Source organism: Hyperoodon ampullatus (genome assembly GCF_949752795.1).
Source record: "Hyperoodon ampullatus genome assembly, chromosome: 2".
Classification (NCBI taxonomy): Eukaryota; Metazoa; Chordata; class Mammalia; order Artiodactyla; family Ziphiidae; genus Hyperoodon; species Hyperoodon ampullatus.
The window spans coordinates 155,548,445-155,571,996 of record NC_136915.1 but is presented as its reverse complement, the minus strand read 5'-3'; positions in this window follow the sequence as shown (position 1 = coordinate 155,571,996).

Here is a 23,552-nt window from a genome sequence, read left to right as displayed (position 1 = left end):
ATATAGAATAGATAAATAACAAGGTCTTACCATATAGCACAGAGAACTATATTCAATATCCTGTGATAAACCATAATGGAAAAGAATATAAAAAAGAATGTGTGTGTGTGTGTGTGTGTGTGTGTGTATATATATATATATATATATATATAAAATACATATAATGTATATGTAACATAATATATATATATAATTTTTTGTTTGTTTTGGTTTTTTTTGCGGTATGCAGGCCTCTCACTGTTGTGGCCTCTCCCGCTGCAGAGCACAGGCTCCGGACACACAGGCTCAGCGGCCATGGCTCATGGGCCCAGCCGCCCCGTGGCACGTGGGATCCTCCCGGACCGGGGCACGAACCCATGTCCCCCGCATCGGCAGGCGGACTCTCAACCACTGCGCCACCAGGGAAGCCCCTAACATAATATATATTAATCACTTTGCTGTCCAGCAGAAATTAACACAACATTGTAAATCAACTATATTCCAATAAAAAATAAATATAAAAATAAAAAAAATTAAATTAGAAGACTGAAAATATACTTAAATCTTAGGCCTTAATTAAGAGTGTTTATCAGGGCTTCCCTGGTGGCGCAGTGGTTGAGAGTCTGCCTGCCAATGCAGGGGACAGGGGTTCGTGCCCCGGTCTGGGAAGATCCCACATGCCGCGGAGTGGCTGGGCCCGTGAGCCATGGCTGCTGAGCATGCGCATCCGGAGCCTGTGCTCTGCAACGGGAGAGGCCACAGCAGTGAGAGGCCCGCGTACCAAAAAAAAAAAAGAGTGTTTATCAAAAACAATAGTAAAAAACACGTTAAAAAAAAAAGTTCCAGTCTCATTTTGTACATTTTTTGCCCCAGAGCTAGAATCAGCCATTTTTTTCAAGAAGTCCTGGTAACTTTTAAAGGGAAGGGGTATTTAGAAGCCTTTTAGCACTAATGGTGTTAAGTATTACTGGGTTGGCCTTTGTTTCAGGACTTTTCAGTGAACAGAACTAGACAACACATATTTTTAAGATGAAGTTCGTCATGAATACATACTTTCAATTCCAGTTTAAATTGGACTATGGGATATTTATTTAACATCATTAATCTTAATTTATATCTTCTTTCTCCCATAAAAATATCCTTATTCTAAACAACACCAACATAAATAGCCCATTAAATTTATCTCACAACTGTATGTACAGCAATATCAACACTACCAACAATAGTATGATTATTGTTTTAAGATATTTCTGCAATATTTTTTGTTCTTAAATTATATCATACTAGGGATCCATGGACAAATTACTGTGTTACAAAGTCATTTGAAATAGTCTTTCCCTGTTTGGTTATGTCACTAACTCAATACACGACACTCAGTTGTTTTCACTTATTTTTTATATTGTGATTGATATTTTAATTTATGCTTATAAGTATATGATATATTTACATGATCCAAGGGCAAATCTACCCTTATAGTCACATAAGTCTTGATTGTATTCCTGTTCCATCTACCCTATTCACTCAAACTCCCTATTGGTAAATATATTTTTAAAATTTAATGGTTTACCCTATCATATACTTAACGTTAGCACCTATATTTACACATAATCATATTTCTTCTCTTTCTTAAATAAATGGATCAAATATGAGAAAGCACAAGGAGAAGTAGCTTAAACAAGATACAGGGACTTCCCTTGTGGTCCAGTGGTTAAGAATCCACCTTACAATGCAGGGGATGCAGGTTCAATACCCACTCAGGGAACAAAGACCCCACATGCCGCAGAGCAACTAAGCCCATGCGCCACAACTACCGAGCCTGCACGCCACAACTAGAAAGAAGCTCCCGCGCCACAATGAAAGATCCTGAGTGCCGCAACTAAGACCCATGCAGCCATAAATAAATAGATAGGTAGGTAGGTAGGTAGGTAGACAGATAGATAGACAGACAGATATTAAGATACAAAGTTGATTTCTCTCTCTCATTTAAAAGCGCATAAATGACCTGGCACAGTCGCTCTGCTCCACAGAACCCTCAGGGATCCAGCTCCTGGATGCCAGCTCACTGCTCTGATGTCATAAGGGGGCAGTCTTCATGCTCACAGCCCAGGATGGTGTTAGCCATGTTCCAAGCAGGAAGGTGTAAGAAGGGTGAAGAAAAGAGGCAAAGATTGCAAATTTGTGACAATTTGAAGTAACACACAGAAGAATTGTGAATTCAAAAAAATTAAGAAAAAGCTACATATGTCATAAATGCATAAAATATATGTAGATACTAGTCTATTATTTACTACCACAAAATATACACAAAACTATTACAAAAAGCTAAAATGTATCAAAACTTATGCACACAAACACAAACCATAGATGTCTCCATTCAAAGTCAAGAGAAATCTTAACAAACTTAAAGATGCAGTACTAAATCATAACTGCATAAAATTAACTGTTGTACATATTGTGCTACTTAATAATTTCATGGCCACCTCCTGTTGCTGTTGCAGTGAGCTTAAGTGTTGTATCTGCTTAAAATGCCATGTGTCATTAATCATCTCTGTGTGAGCAGTTCATCTCTCCAGTAAATTGCATATCACAATAAAAAGTGATCTCTCAGGGTTTCTATGTATTTTTTCATTGTGTTTAGTTCAATACTGTAAACCTTGAATAACACCATGGGACTAATACAAAATGCCACTAGGGATGCTGGAAGTGCTCCTTCTAAGAAGCAGAAAAAAGTCATGACATTAAAAAAAAAATGTTGAACTGCTTGATATGTACCGTAATTGAGGTCTGCAGCTGTGGTTGCCCTCCACTTCAAGGTAAGTGAATCCAGCCTAAGGACGACTGTAAAAAAAGAAAAAAGGAAATTTGTGAAACCATTACTGCACCTATGCCAGCAGACATGAAAACCTTGCACGTTTTGCAAAATACCTTTTTATCACATACTGAAAATGCAGTTTTTTTTTTAATCTGATAAGACGTGTTTATATTTACATGGCACATTTAAAGCAATGGTTATGTTGGTCATACATATTAGAAACCATAAAAAAAAGTTAAGAACTAAAATATACATCATACACTTGTATATATATATATTTTTACACAGAGGTAAAAAGGCTTATAAAAAATCAGTGCAACGGGGTTTTTAGTATACAGGTAAAGAATGAATTATGCTTCAGGCACTTTAATTTGTTAATATGAGCAAATAGCTTGGTGGTTTGGGGATGACTGAAAATTGAGCCTTAACTTCAGATTAATTTGCAAGAATCAGGAAAATTCTTTAAACTGCATCACATCCTCTCAGACCAGGGCTAGAAAGGGGATTTCAGGTTTCTCTGAGCCTCCCCAGTTACCCTTAAAGTAGAATTGTGTCACTACCACTTGTAAAAATTTAGCAATATCTGAAGAAAACGCTAATGAAGAATTTTTGCTCATTATTTTGCAAACCAAATAGCCTCTTCAAAACAAACCAGTGTTCTCCCGAACACGGTCCAGTTGAGAAACGATAAGGTTGTGGTAAATAAAACTTTTAAAATGTATTTATTTATTTTTGCCTGTATTGGGTCATTGCTGCTGCACCCCGGGCTTTCTCTAGTTGCAGCGAGCGGGGCTACTCTTCATTGTGGTGCGCGGGCTTCTCGTTGCAGTGGCTTCTCTTGTTGCAGAGCAGAGCTCTAGGCGCATGGGCTCAGTAGTTGTGGTGCAGGCTCATTAGTTGTGGCTCACGGGCTCTAGAGCTCAGGCTCAGTAGTTGTGGCACACGGGCTTAGTTCTCCGCAACATGTTGGATCTTCCCAGACTAGGGCTCGAACCCGCGTCCCCTGCTTTGGCAGGAGGATTCTTAACCACTGTGCCACCAGGGAAGTCTGGTTGTAGTAAACAAAACTTACAGGAATTTTTCTCCCCCCAGTGGCTATTTTTTATTAACTGGGGGAATTTTTAAATGTCATCAACTTGAAGAGTGGTGGGTTGCATTTTGTTCATGGGTTTGTGCTTGTGTTTTCATTTTGGACTCAATTTCACGTCACCAAATTCTTCGTTTATACTTGAGGAAAAAAACAAGGCCATATGTAAAAAATGCTTCCGATGCCTAAGTGTCTTTCTCCTGTAACTCCAAACCCATACTTGCTACTTTGGGTGCATGGATGATTAGGTCAGCAGGCTGGGTCCACCTGTCACCTTTCCATGTAGGAGGCTTCTAATTAGCTGGAAAAGAGTATTTTTCTAATATATTGCAAGGAATAGCCAAATCTTCCTGCAGAAAGAAGAAAAGTGAAGAGCGGTTACCTGTACCTAGCATAGTACAATCAGAAGGCCGTAGAAACCATAGGGGACAGGCTTGTCAGCGCTGGCTCTTCTTCCTGCCACGACCTTCCTGTGATTATTGCCAGCTGAGTGTATGGCCACATTCCTCTCTCCCCACTCTCCCCATCCCTTCTCTATTGCACACAGGACATCAGTCTCCAAGGAAAGGGACTTTTTTTCTAGTCTGTCAATCATATTGGGAAAGTGCTAGCCACGCTTACCTTCCTGGGAATGTTTTCAGCTCATCTGAGAGCACTTTGCATTTCTTTATCAGATCATCGATGAAAATGCAGTTTTTATATAGGTGCAGGATTGCTATAAGAAAGGCGTATCTATAGACTCTACTGTGATTTCAGAAAAAGCTAAGTCATTACATGATAACTTAAAGCAAAAGGAAAGTGAAAGGTCTAAAGCTGGAGAATTCAATGCCAGCAAAGGAAGGTTTGATAATTTTAGAGAGAGATTTGGCTTTAAAATGTCACAATATCAGGAGAAGCAGATTCTGCCAACCAAGAGACAGCAGACCAGTTCCCAGATGTCACTAAAAAAATCATGGAGGAGAAAGATTATCTGCCTGAACAGGTTTTTAATCAGAGGAAATTGCTCTATTCTGGGGAGGTGGTGGGAAGCCACAGAGGATATTTTATCACTAAAGAAGAGAAGCAAGCATCAGGATTTAAAGGCAGGAAGGGATAGGCTAACTCTACTGTTTTGTGCAAATGCAGTCAAGGTTTATGATTAGGACTTCCCTTATCTATAAAGCTGTTAATCCTGAGCCTTGAAGGGAAAAGATAAACACCAGCTGCCAGTCCTTTGATTGTACAAGAAGATTTGGACAATGAGAACACTTTTTCTGGATTGGTTGCATTGATGCTTTGTACTTGAAGTCAGGAGGTACCTCGTCAGTAAGGGACAGTTTTTTACAGTTTTATAAAAATTTTACAATGATTCTTTCACTAGTATATAAGCTAGGCTACCAGGAAGCAAACATATTAATAATACTAGGCTACAATAAAGCAATTGTATTGCTGCTTCTTTGTTATCAATGCATATATTGGTTATACCTGTAAATAAATATGAATTTCTTTTTCACACTATCTTTTCAATTCTGATATCTAGTATTAGTAACACAAAAAAAATTTATAGTATTTGTATCACATAAGACAATATTGATGTAGGTACTGAGGGACAGATAATTCATCTTGTAAATAGATCATGTAAACTTACGGTATCGATAAAAACAATACAGTGCTATAAATATATTTTCTGTATGATTTTTCTTAACATTTTCTTTTCTCTAGCTTGCTTTATTGTAAGAAAACAGTATATAATACATATAGCATACAAAATATGTGTTAATTGACTGTTTATGTTATTGGTAAGACTTCTAGTCAACAGTAGGCTATTAGTAGTTAAGTTTGGGGGGAGTCAAAAGTTATTCATGGATTTTTGACTGTGTGGGGTTTGGTGCTTCTAAGCCCTGTGATGTTCAAAGGCCTACTGTAGATAAATGGGGGAACAGAGACAAATTTTCCATGCAGAATATTTCAAAATAACTTATGTAGATACTCGCTCCTCAAGAAAGTGGAGTATAACTTCTCACTCTTTTAGGGCAGGTTCTACTTAGGGACTTATTTCCAAAGAGTGTGAAAAATGGGGGGAAAGTAACTTTACAGTGGAGAAACCTGGCAAACACTACCTTAGCCAGGTGGTCAAGGTTAACTCTAAGGACATGTCATGTTGATACCATGTACTCTTGATACGATGTGTGAAGAATGGCACTTCACCTCTATGATCTTCCTCTCAAAACTAATAACCTCTCAGTTAAATCATGAGAAAAACATCAAACCAAACTAATTTGAGGACATTCTACAAAAATACCTGAACAGTGCTCTCCAAAACTATCAAGGTCATTAAAACAAGTAAGATTGGGCTTCCCTGGTGGCGCAGTGGTTGAGAGTCCACCTGCCGATGCAGGGGACACGGGTTTGTGCCCCGGTCCGGGAAGATCCCACATGCCGCGGAGCGGCTGGGCCCGTGAGCCATGGCCGCTGAGCCTGCGTGTCTGGAGCCTGTGCTCTGCAACGGGAGAGGCCACAGCAGTGAGAGGCCCGCGTACCGCAAAAAAACAAACAAACAAACAAAAAAAAAACAAGTAAGATCTGAGAAACTGTCACATTTAAACTCACAGAGGAGATTAAGTAAGACATGATTACTAAATGTAATGTGGTATCCTAGAAGGAATTCTAGACCAGAAAAAGGACATTAGAAAAAAAAACTAATAAAATCTAAATAAAATATGAAGTTTACTTAATAATAATAACAATGTATCAATATTGATTCATTAGTTATGATGTAGTAATTCAAAATGTTAATAATAAAAGAAACTAGGTGTAGGATATGTGGGAACTTTTCCATACTCCCTTTTATATGAACTTTCCTATAAGCCTAAAATTATTCTAAATTTAAAAGTCTAGTTAGAATATTATTAAAGTAAAACTTTAAAATATGTTATTAATGTAGTTTTTCATGAAACTCTTCAAGCTGATATCAAAATGTAAGTAAAAGAACAAAGTATTTATGAATAATGTTCAAAACACTTATGAAGAAAAAGAAGGCGGTAGGACAAATAGCAAAACTTTATGTTAAAGCTTCATAGTAATTAAGATGGTATGGTGTTACCACAGAGATAGGAAAGAGTCATAAATTATTGAAACAAGGTATGATAGAGTTAGCTCTGTAGGTCAGACAGAAAAAGACAGATTGATCAATAACTGGTGCTGAGATAATTTGTTATTCATACAAGAAAAAATAAAGTTCAATCCATGCTTCACACCACACACAAAATAAATGCCAAGTGCATTAAGGATTTCAATGTGAAAAGTCAAAACTTTAATTTATTTGGCAGAAAACTTAATACCTTTAAGACCTTAAGAAAGGGAAGGATTTCTAAAATGCACACAAAAGCAGAACCCAAAATAAGAAAACATTTATATATTCTAATTCACTAAAGTTAGAAACTTCTATTCATTCAGAGATACCATAACTAGACTGAAAAGTTAATCCATAAACAGAGAAAAGATATACACAGTAGACAGAACAAACATAGGATTCGTATTCAGAATACATTTATATCAACAAGAAAAATAGAAACAGACCAATAGTCAAATGGACAAAAAAAATGTTTGCAGTAGAGGAAAAGTATGAAAAGATAATCAACTTCATTTCTACTCAGGGAAATGAAAAGTAAAATTACCATAATTTGTCATTTCCTACCCACCAGATTGGCAAAAAATAAAAAGTTTGACAATGCCAAGTACTGGCAAAGTTGGGAAGCAATGAGAATTTTCATGCTGGTCCACATGTCCATTGTACAATCACTTTGGAAAACAATTGGGGATTCCTCTCTAAAGCTAAAGATGCATAAATCCTACACCCAGCTCTTTCATCCTAAACACATACTCACTCTTGCTCCTATAAAAGAATACATATACACATTATAACTATAAGAATACATATAAAACTTCATCAATTAAAATAACTAAATAATGGAAATAATTCAATTTTCCATCTAAATTATAATGAGTAAGTTAATTGTGAGATATTGCTATGATGGAATGTTATATAGAATTGAAAAAAATAAGTAAATAGTAGCTACATATAGCAACACAGATGACTCTTCAAAGAGATTGTTAAATTATGAAAATAAGTGACAGGAGCATACATAAAACATAATTTTATTAAATAGTCTTAAAAAGATAAATTAAGCAAAATATTTTTAGGGAAAAATTTATTTTGGTAACACTACAAAGAAAATAAAGAAGTTCAGGATAGTGGTTATCTCTGTAGGGAGGAAAGTAGATAGGTTGGGGTGGGATATACAGGAATCTTAAAAATCTTAGGAGTTCTATTCCATAAACTGAATTATGACTACACAGGGGTCTAGTTTATTAGTACTGTTTATGATTTTCTTAAGAGTGCACATTTAAATTACATATATATTTTTTGGTGCAATATGTTTTATAATATTTTAGTTAGATGCACATGTAAATCAATGAGGAAAAACCTTTGAACAAATATTCAGCCACACTAGTGATCAAATCACTGAAAATTAAAGCAATGAAAAAAAAGTTTGTCTATTGAATTCACAAACAAAAAATTAAATATACATATTTTTACATACAAAACAAACGGATAATAAATCAGGTAACCATGTTCAGTTTATTAGGTACTAACCATTATATTTCTAGGAAATAATTTGGCAGCATACATCAAGAGCCTTAAAAATGTTTTTATCATTTGGTGTAATTCATCTTCTACTTTTAGAAGAAATATCCAGAAAGACTATGTATTGATGTTCATCATGATGTCTCTCATAAATTCAACAAATGTAAACAACTTAATGTCTTAACTAAATGTAAACAAATAAATTATAGTATACTCATGAAGTGAAATATGCAAACATTAAAAATATATCTTCGAATTCTAATAATGTGAGAAAATGCTTATATGAAGTTATGAGAGGAAAAATCAAGATTCTAAACAGCTTATACAAAATCCAGGTATGTCTTAAAAGACTTAAAGTTAATTTTCTTTGATGCTTTAATTCATCTTTTAGGCATCTATTACAAAGTGTCTGAAAATATTAACTCAGATCTTTGGAGGGAATATTTTAGCATATTAATAGTGATTATCTCTGGAAACAAAATTTATAGGGGCTCCTGGGAGTTTTCTTACACATTTTTTTATGCTCTACACTTTTCTGTGCCTTTCAAAAATCTCACGAGAATGCAAATTTTATACAAAAAGATGTCATTAATATTTTTTATTAATTCATTCAATAAATATGCATTTAATATCTGCTCGTCTAGACAGTGAGGACTTGTTTGCGAACAGGACTGACACCATCCCTTCTCCCTCAGACCTTACATTCAAGGAGAGGAGACAGAAAGTAAACAAGAAAAAAAAAGCCCTGCTTGTTTAGATGTGGAGTGAGACAGGAAGAGCAGACTCAAGATGGTCTGAGCAGCTGAGAATATGATGTCATTTACTGAGAGAGTGAGAAAGTGTTCCAAGTTTGTCAAGTGCATTAAGAAGTTACTGATCAAGAAATACATGTGAAATACACATATAAAGGACAAGCATCAGCGAGATTGACACTTGGTTGAATACACTGGAAAGCTAACTCCCCATTTCTCTCCAAGTCATAAAAAAAAGAAAACTTTGTTTTTATTATGAAAATTTCAGTGTAATGAGTTAAGCACTTTTTAATCAGAGGAAAAAAAACAGAAAATTAAAGGATTTCCAGATTCTATAGCTCTTTGCAGCTTCAGGTTTGAATTTCTTAATTTGCCTGAGATGCTAAGAGAATTCGGTGTGGAAGCTTTTGAGAGGCATTTTATAAGATCCCTTCACCAGATTCATTTTTCACTATTTGCCTAAATTTTTACGAGGGTCCAAGCATTCTCTAATTGTAACCATTATCTGTACTTCAATGGTGAAGACTAATCAATCTCTTTTTTGCTTCTATGATTTTCACTTCTAGTGATTTTCACAAGATCACTTCAATTTAAGAATTATGGGTGCTTCCCTGGTGGCTCAGTGGTTAAGAATCTGCCTGCCGGGCTTCCCTGGTGGTGCAGTGGTTGAGAGTCTGCCTGCTAATGCAGGGGACACGGGTTCGAGCCCTGCTCTGGGAGGATCCCACGTGCCACGGAGCAACTACGCCCGTGAGCCACAACTACTGAGCCTGCGCCTCTGGAGCCTGTGCTCCGCAGCAAGGGAGGCCACGATAGTGAGAGGCCCGCGCACAGCGATGAAGAGTGGCCCCCGCTTGCCACAACTAGAGAAAGCCCTCGCACAGAAACGAAGACCCAACACAGCAAAAATAAATTTAAAAAAAAAAAAAAAAGAATCTGCCTGCCAAGGCAGGGGACACGGGTTCCAGCCCTGGTTCAGGAAGATCCCACATGCCGCGAAGCAACTAAGCCCGTGCTCCACAACTACTGAGCATGCACTCTAGAGTCTGCGAGCCACAACTACTGAGCCCACGTGCCACAACTACTGAAGCCTGGTGCCTAGAACCCATGCTCTGCAACAAGAGAAGCCACCGCAATGAGAAGCCCGAGGACAGCAACAAAGAGTAGCCCTCGCTGGCCGCAACCAGAGAAAAGCCCACATGCAGCAATGAAGACCCAATGCAGTCAAAAAAATAAAATAAAATAATAAAACAAATAAATTTATTAAAAAAAAATTTAAGAACTATGATGTCATCTCCAAATGTCTTAATGTCACACACACCTCATACTTTAACAGTTACAAGTAGATTCATATGATATTATTATATGGCAACTTAGGTAATTGTGGCTTATCAAGCACCAAATAGTCAAATTATTTTACACACACACACACCTGAGAAAATAACCTGCACTTCTTAAATTAAAATAGAGAAAAATTTCAATATCATATTATATGACAACCAAAGTCATAGGAGGGTCTCTACAATTTCATCCCTACAATCTTCTCCCTTCTTTTCCTAGAATGCCCTTCCCCATCCCCATCTGAACTATTGTTATTATTCTTTCTATTGTTACTCCTCTTTCACAGTACACTTTAGGAGATCCCTTCATCTAATGGGCCTAACTGACCCCCTGTTCTCCCCGACTGTGTTAAGTGCTGCCATATCCATAGGAGATCTCCTTGTGCTCACCTCTCTCATAGCTGCATGGAATTTGTTTACTTATTTTTATCAATTATTGATTATCAAAGTCCAAGACACTGTGCTAAGGACTAGGGATATGGAGGTAAAGAAAATAATCCCTATCTGAAAACTCCTTGAAGAAACAGAAATTTTATAGTTCATGCTCACTATTTTTTAATCATATGAATAAATAAATTAATTTGGAAGCTAGATAGACTCAGTATTATCAGAGTTGGCCATAAAAAAATAACTTTGGTGGTTATAATATCCTCTGTGATTAGGTCAACAGAGCATAAAGTAGATTTCAAAAGTTGAGAACATTTCCTTGGGTCCATTGACCTAAAATCTTGAAGGAATTAAAACAGCACTTTTAATTAAGAGAAATGAAAAGCAGTCAGAATATAAAGATATAAGCTTTTGATAAAAGTCGAAAATGCTTTTAAAGCACTGAAGCAGTCCTTTTTTTCAGGCCATAAATATGTTTTGTTTTGTTTTGTTTTGTTTTGTTTTTTGTGGTACGCAGGCCTCTCACTGCTGTGGCCTCTCCCGCTGCGGAGCACAGGCTCCGGACGCGCAGGCTCAGTGGCCATGGCTCACGGGCCCAGCCGCTCCGCGGCACGCGGGGTCCTCCCGGACCGGGGCACGAACCCATGCGCCCTGCATCGGCAGGCGGACTCTCAACCACTGCGCCACCAGGGAAGCCTCTGTTTTGTTTTGTTTTGTTTTCACATTTTTGTATGTGTGCAATGCTTTTAAAATCAGTGACATATTGGGACTTCCCTGGTGGCGCAGTGGTTAAGAATCAGCCTGCCAATGCAGGGGACATGGGTTCGAGCCTTAGTCTGGGAAGATCCCACATGCTCCCACACGGAGCAACTAAGCCCGTGTGCCACAACTACTGAGCCTGCGCTCTAGAGTCTGCGAGCCACACCTACGGATCCCGTTGCCACAAATACTGAAGCCCACGCGCCTAGAGCTCATGCTCCACAACAAGAGAAGCCACCGCAATGAGAAGCCTGCATACCACAATGAAAGAGTAGCCCCTGCACGACGCAACTAGACAAAATCCGCACACAGCAACGAAGACCCAATGCAACCAAAAATAAATAAAATTAAGTAAAATTAAAAATTTTTTTTAAAACTCCGTGACATATTGTGTAAAAAACTTGTAATTAAGAAATCAGAAACTTAGGTTTTAATGCAATCATCATCATCACACCTTTGGGGGAGGTTCTTAGTATCTCTTAGTTTAAGCTCCCGCATTTGCAAATGGGTCAAAGATATTTGTCCTTTTGTCTCAAAAGACTGTTATGAGATTCAGTTGAGTGATCACAGATTGGAAATTTATCAAAACTTAAAAATGATAAGAGAAATATACTTTTTTGGGGGTGGAGTTCTGTCGTTGCTATCTATGGTAGGCAGACTAATGCACCCTGCAAAAGATGTAGAAGTTCTAATCCTCAGAACCTGTGACTATGTTACCTTATATGGCAAAAGGAACTTTGCAGGTGTGATTGGGTTAAGAATCTTGAGATGGAGAAATGAACCAGGTGGTGAAAAAGACTCTCCTTGATCAAACTCTGGTCAGGCTCCTCTGAGCCCTCTTCTCGACTAGGCCTCAACCATGGCCTGTGAAGACTTGAACAAACATTAACATAGTTTCTAACAGCTCAAGTGTGCATCTAGGGAAAATACTAGCCCCTCCTTAAAGTTCCTGCCAGAGAAAACTCAAGGCTGCCAAAAGAATTTACTGTTTGTTCCAGCCGACCTCTGAAGGTAGGGCCCCTGTCTCCCAATCTCTGTGGAAAAGTAGGAGCCTAACTATGATGAACACCAGTTAGCACACCAAGGTGGGTTTTACATGAACCAATCCTCACTTCCCGCGTTTTATAGTTTTTCATTTTCCTGACTCTGCTCAAGCCATTGCCACTCCCTACTCCCTCATTCTCCCTTTAAAATACCCAATCACCTCTGCACACATTAGAACTGAGCTCAGCTTTTTCCCCTATTCTCAGTAGTCACTGAATAAAATCTGTTTTTATCACTTTAATTGATGCCTGACTGCATTTATCTTTGACAGTGAGCCAATATAAAATCACAAGGGTCCTTATAAGAAGGAGGCCGGACCGTCAGAGAGAGAGAAGGAGATGTGACAACAGAAGCAGGGGTACTGATGCAGCCAAGAGCCAAGGAATGTGGGCAGCCTCTAAAAACTGGAAAAGGCAAGGAAAGGATTCTTCCTTCAGAAGGAATGCAATCCTGCCGACACCTGGATTTTAGCCCCCTTTGAAACTATAAGACCTCTAACCTTCAAAACTGTAAGATAATAAATTTGTGTTATTTTAATCCACTAAGTTTGTGGTAACTTGTTAAAACAGCAATAGGAAACTCACATACCATCCATGTTACATGATCAGCCCAACAAAAGTGTGTTAATATCATCTGACCACATGAGATAGTATTAAATCAATCATCTGTATGGACTTTGTTGACCATGGAAGATCAAGAACTTATAGCAAACTGACAATCAACACAGTTTTAAGGAATATATCTTCAAATAGGTCCATGATTCAAAATCAAATATCTTTGGGAATTCCCTGGCGGTCCAGTGGTTAAGACTCAGTGCTTTCACTGCCGAGGACATGGGTTCAGTCCTTGGTCAGGGAACTAAGATCCCAAAAGCTGCACTGTGTGGCCAAAAAAAAAAAAAAATCAAATATCCTTCTTTGGGAAAGTTCAATACATGCTGAATACCAGAGCCTTTACAAAAGACTGAGTAGAGCTCTTTGCCAAATATTTAAGGATTAAATCATAATCATTTCCTCAACACTTCTAACAAGGCTGATTCATCTTTACTGAAACTGATTTATTTCACAATTTCTAAGGGAACTTTCTGACTTATATGATAATGCACTCTTAATTAGCTCTGCTCATCTAGACCCAATACCAGCTTCTTACAAAACCTTTAAAGGGTTGCTTCTGTTTTCTTGGTAAGCTTGCCTACAGGAGGGAAGGAATGATGGACTATTTTTCCAGAAACCACATAGAAAGACCAGGCAGGCAACGATCAGCAACTACGTGTAGTCTCTATGCTGGAGGTCAGATGTGATTTTTCTTTGGTCATTTATTTTCCCTCTCTTGAGTTTAGAGCGATTAAAGATATTTGTATTTCAAGGTGTTTTTGTTGTTGTTCATTTGTTTGCAATCCTGAGAGGTAAAAATACAACCAATGCCACCATCAGTTCCTTTCATATTTTCTAACTTACTGATTTGTTAAGTTTCCATTGTTAATGTCTTTCTTAGTTAATATTATTCAGAATAAGCATCTAGTTCAAGTTTGCCCAGTCGTGAAGATGGCCGTTAATATTCCCATTTATCTCACATATCTCTAATACTCTTAAATGTATACTTTATAATCATTCAATACTTCTGGCCTCAATCAATTTCTTCAAGATACATGTAATACAAATAATTGTGCCCATTTCTATTCTGCTGCATTTTTGCCTATCATATCTGGGGAAAATAACTGGAAAGTGACTTATTTTCAGGACTCTTTCTGATGTTCATCTAGGTTCAGGGATATTAACAATTCAAACTGGATGAACACTTGCAGCAAGGGAAATGGAAATTATATTTTTCTGGGAACTCCTGTTTTGTCACCATTAACTCATACTATGAAACAGTTTCAGTTTGGAAAGTTTCCATCTCTGCTCCATCAACCCTGCGGCTCCAACTGGGCATTTTCCTTCAAACCATAAACTTCCTTCAGCTTAGTTTAAGTTTAAATTAACTTCATCAGGAAAGTAGGTAAAGAAAAATATTATGTTTCAACTGTAAGTTTGGAAGGGACTCTGTTGCTGTGCCCCTTTGTAATGGCAAAACTGCATTGATGCAAACAACCCTTCTTTTAACACATGTGCATGATACACATGGTTTAGGAAAAAGAAACCGATTATTGCCTGAGATCCATTTATAATGAAGTAATGTCTCTAAAATTACCATTGACATTCTACCTTCTTTGGCGGCAAGTCTTGCAAAAGCAACAGCTAAATGAATAAATTTGTTACTTCAATTTGTGGAGGATTATAACAGGTATTTCTACTCATGAGGGCCTTAATGTTTCATAAATTGAGAGTTGCACTCTAAATTAATTAAAGAGGACCCAGTAGGAGAAATGCAGAGTTAGCTGAATTAATCGTGGAGCCTTGGGATGTAAAAACAAGTCTCTAGAAGTTAAATTTCATACGACTCTTCCTTTGAAGAAATGCAAACTGATCTTCTAGAGAGTCAAATTAATTTGGTTATCTATCATGGTTTGGGAGAGTGAGGCACTGGATAACAACTTATTATTACTGAGAAAGCATTATAAATATGCCATACCTAGCTTGACAATTTTATGCAAGGACTTTAAGTATAATAAAATATAATCAATTTTCAAAAATGATATGGTATGGATTTGTGCTTCTGGGAATGGCAGACCAAGGCTTCCACTGAAGACAGCTAGAAAATCTAGACAAAAAAAAGCTTTTTTAATGACTTGATGGAATGTTAGAGCTAATACAGTGGGGAAGAATTACTGAGCCAGAAGCCAGTGGAGGACATAGGCTTGGGAAGGAAGTCTGGAGTTTGGGGTCACTTTTCCCCTGGGGATGTTTGCCAATCCTGGAGGACTCCTTTACCAACCCCAGAGGCAGAGGCTGAGGTTGAATGGTGCTTTAAAAGCCTCACAAGGAAACAGAGAATGAGGTCCAGAACCTACCAAAAGTGTATCTGATGAGCCTTCTTTCTTTAATTTCAAGAAAAGAGAATTGCACTCTAGGAGCAGGGGTGAACTAGAAGTTGACGGCCCAGAAAATGAAGAAAATGTGTCTCAGCTTTGATTATCTCAATGCCCAGAGTTGGAATAATATGAAGGACCTGAATAGAAACAAATTTAAATCCACCCTGGAGGAAGTTTACATTTTCCTAGGATTCCAATTTCAATCTGGCATAAGCAAAAATAACCAGGCACATAAAGGAAACACATAACATGAATAAATACTGGAAGAAGAAAAACCAGACCTGCGGAAGCTTCAGAGAGTGAAGTTAACAGACACGGACTCCTAATTGTTGAAAAAGAAAAAAAAGTTTGCTCTCTGGCTTATTCAGGTGAGAAAGGGAAAGGATTCTGAAATATCAAGTTGCTGAAGCATCTCTGTTTCCAGACTAGCCAATCCAGACTGTGTTCCCTCTATCCTAATCTCTCCTTAGAACCACTCAACACAAGCCCAAACCTTATGGGAAGCTCTTCCCCACTACCCCTTTCTGACACACCCCATGGTTCCTTCCGAGTGCATTCTCTTTGCTGTAGCCAAAGGAATAAAAACCCTAATTTTAACTACAAGTATATTTCCTGTAGTCTTTGCCTGGTGGCTTTGACACAATTCAGCCAAAGATTTAGTATCATTTCCCTCTGTGAGGGATAGTAAAGCTCTGATATGACTGTCTAGCAATTGTAGACATAATAACCTAAGAGTAAGAGTGTGAAATATGAATTTTCTTGAGTAGTGTGAGCCATCTAAATAATGGAGGAACCCAGAGAAAACCATGATTCAAAAAGATGCATGCACCTCAATGTTTATTGCAGCACCATTTACAATAGCCAGGACATGGAAGCAACCTGAATGTCCATCAACAGAGGGATGGATAAAGAAGATATGGTACATATATATAATGCAATATTACTCAGCCATAAAAAGGAATGAAATTGGGTCATTTACAGAAACGTGGATGGACCGAGAGACTGTCATAGAGTGAAGTAAGTCAGAAAGGGAAAAACAAATACCGTATATTAACGCATATATGTGGAATCTAGAAAAATGGCATAGATGATTTTATTTGCAAAGCAGAAATAGAGACACAGACATAGAGAACAAACAGAACAAACGTATGGATACCAAGGGGGAAAGGGGGGGTGGGATGAATTGGGAGATTGGGATTGACATATATACACTATTGATACTATGTATAAAATAGATAACTAAAGAAAACATACTGTATAGCACAGGGAACTCTACTCAGTGCTCTGTGGTGACTTAAATGGGAAGAAAATCCAAAAACTAGGGGATATATGCATATGTGTAGCTGATTCCATTTGCTGTACAGCAGAAACTAACACAACATTGTAAAGCAACTATACTCCAATACAAATTAATAATAAATAAATAAATAAATAAATAAATAAATGATGGAGAAAAGCCTTAGACATTTAGTACCTACTAATCACATATCTGAAGAAGTTAATAACAATATAATTCAAAGATTGTTAAAGCTGTAATACCAATCAGTTCCTAGAAGGAACCAAAAAAAATGACATAGACATCATGGTTTAGAGCACCTAACACCAGATGATATAATCCTTCAAGTTTTATATAATTTTTTTTTACTTCACTTTTTAAACGTTGTAATTTAGCAACTTTTGTTTATGATAAGCTTTGCCTTGGTAACCAGTTCATAATTTACTTATATGAATACTGAAAGGTAATATTATTTGATTTTCTTTGACTTTACTTTTGAACACTTATCCACTGAGTATCAGAGACAACATTTTCATCAGTGTCTGGGCAAATGAAATCAAAGTCTCTGGGATGGAACCCAGGTATTGGAACATTTTTAACCTCCAGGTGATCTGAAGTTCATCCAGGATTGAGAATCACAAGTTTACACCTCTATATCTTAAAACAAATACAAAAACAATGCCTTGTTTAGGATAATGAAGGGCATTTTTTCAGGTTAAATTATCCTGTTGTGTAAATTAACTAAATAATTGAAGCAAGGTTTAAGTTGCAGTGATAATAAAAGTTCTTTTCATAACCAAGAGGAAGGTGCCATGTAGATCAGACTTTCCACTATATTTTTTCATTCTACAAAGATTTATTGAATGACTACTGTAAGCCAAGCCTTGGGCACTGGAAGCAAGAGTTAACCAAAGAGACATGGTCCCTCAAGGACCTATGGTCTAGAGAAATAGTCAGACATTAACTAAACAGTCATATAAATAAGTATTTAAGAATGATCTGTGACAAATGCTATGCTATGAAGAAACAGTACAGAATGCTCTGAGAGAACACATGGGAGGCTCCTGTCTCAGTCTGAAATATTAGGGAAGTTTGAGTTGAAATGTTTGAGTTGGGAAATTAAAAAGAAGGGCAAGTATATCCCAGAAAAAAAGAAAAAGCATATGCAATGTCCCTAAGAAGAGAAGTGATGTAGGGCAATGCTTCTCAAATTTGAATTGAAAAATAATTTTTGGGGGGAGTCTTATTAAAAAGCAATAGATCCAAAGTTGAACCTGGCATTTTCATTGCTAACAAGTTCCCAGGTGATACTTTTGGTCCTCAGATCACATTTTGAGTGTCAAGAGAAGAACATTCAAGAAACTGAATGACTTTTAGTGTGTTTGGACCACAGAGAGTCAGGGAGAAATGAGGCAGGAGCCACACTACACTGTAGGGTCAAAAATGTCATTGAGTGCTAACAGTCTGCCGCTCGTTTTTGTTTTGCTGGATGGATGAGCATTATCATCTACAATTAACAGTTTATTTTCCTTTTTTTCCAATCTGTATAACTCATTGCATTTCTTACAACCTCTTACAACCTATTACAATGTTGAATAGTCGAGAAGAGAGTGCCATTTTTTCTTCTCCCTGACTTTAATGGGGATGCTTCTAAAGTTTCACCAATACATATATTTGTTTTAGTCTTTCTTGCATATGCTTTTTCCAGCCAAGGAAAATTTCCTTTATTCCTTCTCTGTTAAGTGTGAGTGTGTGTCTTTACTTGTGAATAGGTGTTGGATTTTATCAAACGACTTTCAACATCTATTAAGATATCAAATGGTCTTCCCCATTTAATCTAACTTAGTAAATTATAATAATAATTTTCTAATGTAGAACCATCCTTACATTTCTAAGAAAAATATAACATAAAAATCTGGGTCATAAAGTATTTTTCTTTTAACTCATTGCAGTATTCAATTTATTAATGTTTCACTTACGTTTGTATTCATAAATAAAATTGGCTTCAAGTTTTCTTTTGCAGTTTCTGTCCAATTTTGGTACAGTGTTTCTCCTAGCTTCATAAAATGAACTGAATAGCTTCCTATCTTTACCAAGATTCTGGGACATCATTTGTATAAATTAAAATTGTTTCTTGAAGATAAGCAAAGCTTGCCCAAATTCTGTAGGAATCTAGGGCCTTTTAGAGCTATATCTTACTACTATATAAGTTTCTTATATGAATCTTGGTCTATTCAGGGTTTTTTTCTTTTTTACTATTTGATGAGTTGATGTTAGGAATTAAACATTAAATAAAATATAAATTAAATTATATTTTATAAACTGTTGGCATAATGTTATAGGTAGTATTCTCATAATTTTAAAGCATCTCTTCAGTATCTGAGGTCAGTCTCATTTGTCTTCCTTGATGTTGCTTATTTGTGGATTCTCCTTCTTACTTGGTTATTTTGACACTCTTTTCTACCTTTTTAGTCTTAATATTAGGCTTGGTTTTATGGAGGAACTTTTCTTATTTCTTTAGTCTGCTTCCTATTTCATCAATTTCTTCTTTTTCATTTCTTTGTTTATTCTCTCTTTGGATTACTTTGTTTTACTTTATCTGGTTTCTTGAATTGAAAGATTACTTAATTTAATTTTGAGCTTCACTGCTTTCAAATAACAGTTAGTTTGGTTTCATTACACTTAATATGTCCTATAAATACTACTTTAGCCACATTCTACAGGTCTTATTATATAGTGCATTCTTTCACTTATTGACTTAGTGAATACTTACTGAGCACTTACAGAGTTCCAAAAACTGTTCTAATTGCTAAAAATACAACAGTAAATGAACTAGATAGTTCTTCCCCTCATGAAACTTACATTCAACTCTTATTTTAGATGGATTGAACAGAAAATGCCCCTCTCACGAGGTAAAGTTAAACAAGAATGAGAAAAATTTCAAACAAGTATCCAAAAGGAAATCAGAATAGGCATAAGCAGTAAGTAAAAACAGTAAGCACAACAGTAAGTAACTTGCTTCAGAGGAAGGAAGTGGGTGTGGAAACAGCACAGAGAGTAAAGAGGAAAGTTGTAGGACAGGAAACCAGATGGGACCTGCAAGGACATGGTTAATATTTCTAGGTTTTATTATAATTGTGATATGAAACCAATGGAAAGTTTTGAGCAAGGAAGTGACATGATCTGGCTCAAGTTTTTAAAGTATCTTCCTGGTAGAAAAGACAGTCTCTTCAGTAAGTGGTACTGGGAAAACTGAACAGCTACATGTAAAAGAGTGAAATTAGAACAATCTCTAATACCATACTCAAAAATAAACTCAAAATGGATTAAAGACCTAAATGTAAGACTGGATACTATAAAACTCCTAGAGGAAAACACAGGCAGGACATTCTTTGACATAAACTGCAGCAATATCTATTTGGATCCATCTCCTAAAGTAAAGGAAATAAAAGCAAAAATAAACAAATGGGACATAATTAAATTTAAAAGCTTTTGCACATTGAAGGAAACCATAAACAAAATGAAAAGACAACCCACAGAAAGGGAGAAAATATTTCCAAACAATATGACTGACAAGGGATTAATCTCCAAAATATACAAATAACTCATACAGCTCAACATTGAACAAACAACCCAATCAAAAACTGGGCAGAAGATCTAAATAGACATTTCTCCAAAGAAGACATACAGATGGCCAAAAGGCACATGAAAAGATGCTCCACATCACTAATTATTAGAGAAATGCAAATCAAAACTACAATGAGGTATCACCTCACACCTGTTAGAATAGACATCATCTGAGAATCTATAAACAACAAATGCTGGAGAGGGTGTGGAGAAAAGGGAACCCTCCTACACTGTTGGTGGAAATGTAAATTGGTGCCGCCACTATGGAAAACAGTATGGAGGTTCCTCAGAAAATGAAAAATAGAGTTGCCATATGATTCAGCAATCCCATTCCAGGGCATATATCCGGACAAAACTATAAATCAAAAACATACATGCATCCCTATGTTCATAGCAGCACTATTCACAATAGCCAAGACATGGAAACAACCTAAATGTCCATCAACAGATGAATGGATAAAGAAGCTGTGGTACATATATACAATGGAATACTACTCAGTCATAAAAAAGTGAAATAATGCCATTTGCAGCAACATGGATACAACTAGAGATTACCATACTAAGTGAAATAAGTCAGAAAGAGAAAGACAAATACCATATGATATCACTTATATGTGGAAACTAAAATATGACACAAATGAAATTACCTATGAAACAGAAACAGAATCATGGAAATAGAATACAGACTGGTGGTTGCCAAGGGGGAGGGGGTTGGGGGAGGGATTAAGTGGAAGGTTGGTGTTAGCATATGTAAGCTTTTATACATAGAATGGATAGACAACAAGGTCCTACTGTATAGAACAGAGAACTATATTCAGTATCCTATGATAAACCATAATGGAAAGAATAAAAAGAATGTATGTATATGTATAACTGAATTGCTTTGCTTTACAGCAGAAATTAACAAAGCATTGTAAATCAACTATACTTCAATTAAAAAAATATTAAAACTGAAAAAAATCCCCACTAAAAACAGAGCTACCATATGATCCTGCAATCCCACTCCTGGGCATATATCCAGAGAAAACCATAATTTGAAAAAACACATGCACCCCATTGTTCATTGCAGCACTATTTACAATAGCCAAGACATGAAGCAACCTAAATGTCGATTGACAGATAGATGGATAAAGAAGATGTGATATATATAGATAATAGAATACTACTCAGCCATAAAAAAGAATGAAACAATGCCATTTGCAGCAACATGGGTGGACCTAGAGATTATCATATTAAGTGAAGTAAGTCAGACAGCAAAAGACAAATATCATATGATATCACTTATATGTGGAATCTAAAAAATAACACAAATGAACTTGTTTACAAAACAGAAACATACTCACAGACAAAGAAAACAAACATATGGTTACCAAAGGGGAAATGTGGGGAGGAGGGATAAATTAGGAGTTTGGGATTAACATATACACACTACTGTATATAAAATAGGTAACAAAAACCTACTTATAGTACAGGGAACTATACTCAATATTTTGTAATAACCTACAAGGGAAAATATTCTGAAAAAGAATATATATAGGGCTTCCCTGGTGGCACAGTGGTTGAGAGTCCGCCTGCCGATACAGGGGACACAGGTTCGTGCCCCAGTCCAGGAAGATCCCACATGCCGCGGAGCGGCTAGGCCCGTGAGCCATGGCCGCTGAGCCTGCGCATCCAGAGCCTGTGCTCCGCAACGGGAGAGACCACAACAGTGAGAGGCCCACGTACAGCAAAAAAAAAAAAAAAAAAAAAAAAAAAGAATATATATATATATATATATAAACTGAATCATTTTGCTGTACACCTGAAATTAATACATTATAAATCAACTATACTTCAATAAAATATAGTAATTAATTAAAAATAAAAAACATTTTTAAAGAGCAAAATAAATAAATACATACTTACATACATCATAATAAATAAAGTATGGATAATGGATTATTGTGAACAAGAGTTTTTCAGTCCTGAGGTGTTTTTAATTTACACTTTGGATTTTTTTTCAACTTTAAAGCCATTTACCAAATAGCTTCTATTTTCTATCACAGTATGTTTCATATGCTTTATCTACCTGATTTGTAGATTCCTGTGAAAAGTGTATGAATGCTCCCTCTGTGACTTGATGATGCACTGTTATATTTCTATTAATTACTACTTAACATATTCTGAGGTGATATTGTGATATTGCTATATAACAATTCATGGCCTTCTTGGTAGATTATTCTATTTCCCATTAAGATTCTCTCTTCTTGTTCCTTTTTTTTTGCATTAAATAATGTTTTGTTTATAATCCTTAACCTGTCATCTTGTGACTGTTATTTGCCTGGTATTCTCTCCTCACTCCCTCATTACTCTCTCTCTCTCTTTTTTCAACCTTTTAAGGTTATTTTTCTTAAGGAGCCAGGCTACACTTGGAACATTTATTTGTTCACTTCTGATTACCACATCTTAGCACATGGATAATATGAGGAGTATCTAGGGAAGGACAATAAGGATTGTGAAGGATCTGGAAACCATAGTGCATGAATAAGCTTATAACTGTAGGGCACAAAAAGAAAACCTACAGGGAAGATAATAGTTGCCTTGACATATCACAAGGTCCTGTGAATATGTTATTGGAACCTGGAATTTGAGAACTAGAAGAGTTATTCTCCTTGTCCAAGTTCTTCATTCTGCAGACCAGAGAAGTTAGCTCAGGGAGATGAAAACCCTGACTTAAAGTCACAGGGCAGTTAGTTGCTGAGTTGAAGATACAATACTGAGCTTCTGATTCAAGCTAGTCATGTTATTTATAGCTATAGGAAGGCTGACCTAGTGTCCATAAGTAAGAAATTTTTAACAGTTAGAGTGCTTTGAAACTGGAATGGACTGTTACGGTGTGAATCGTGTCCCTC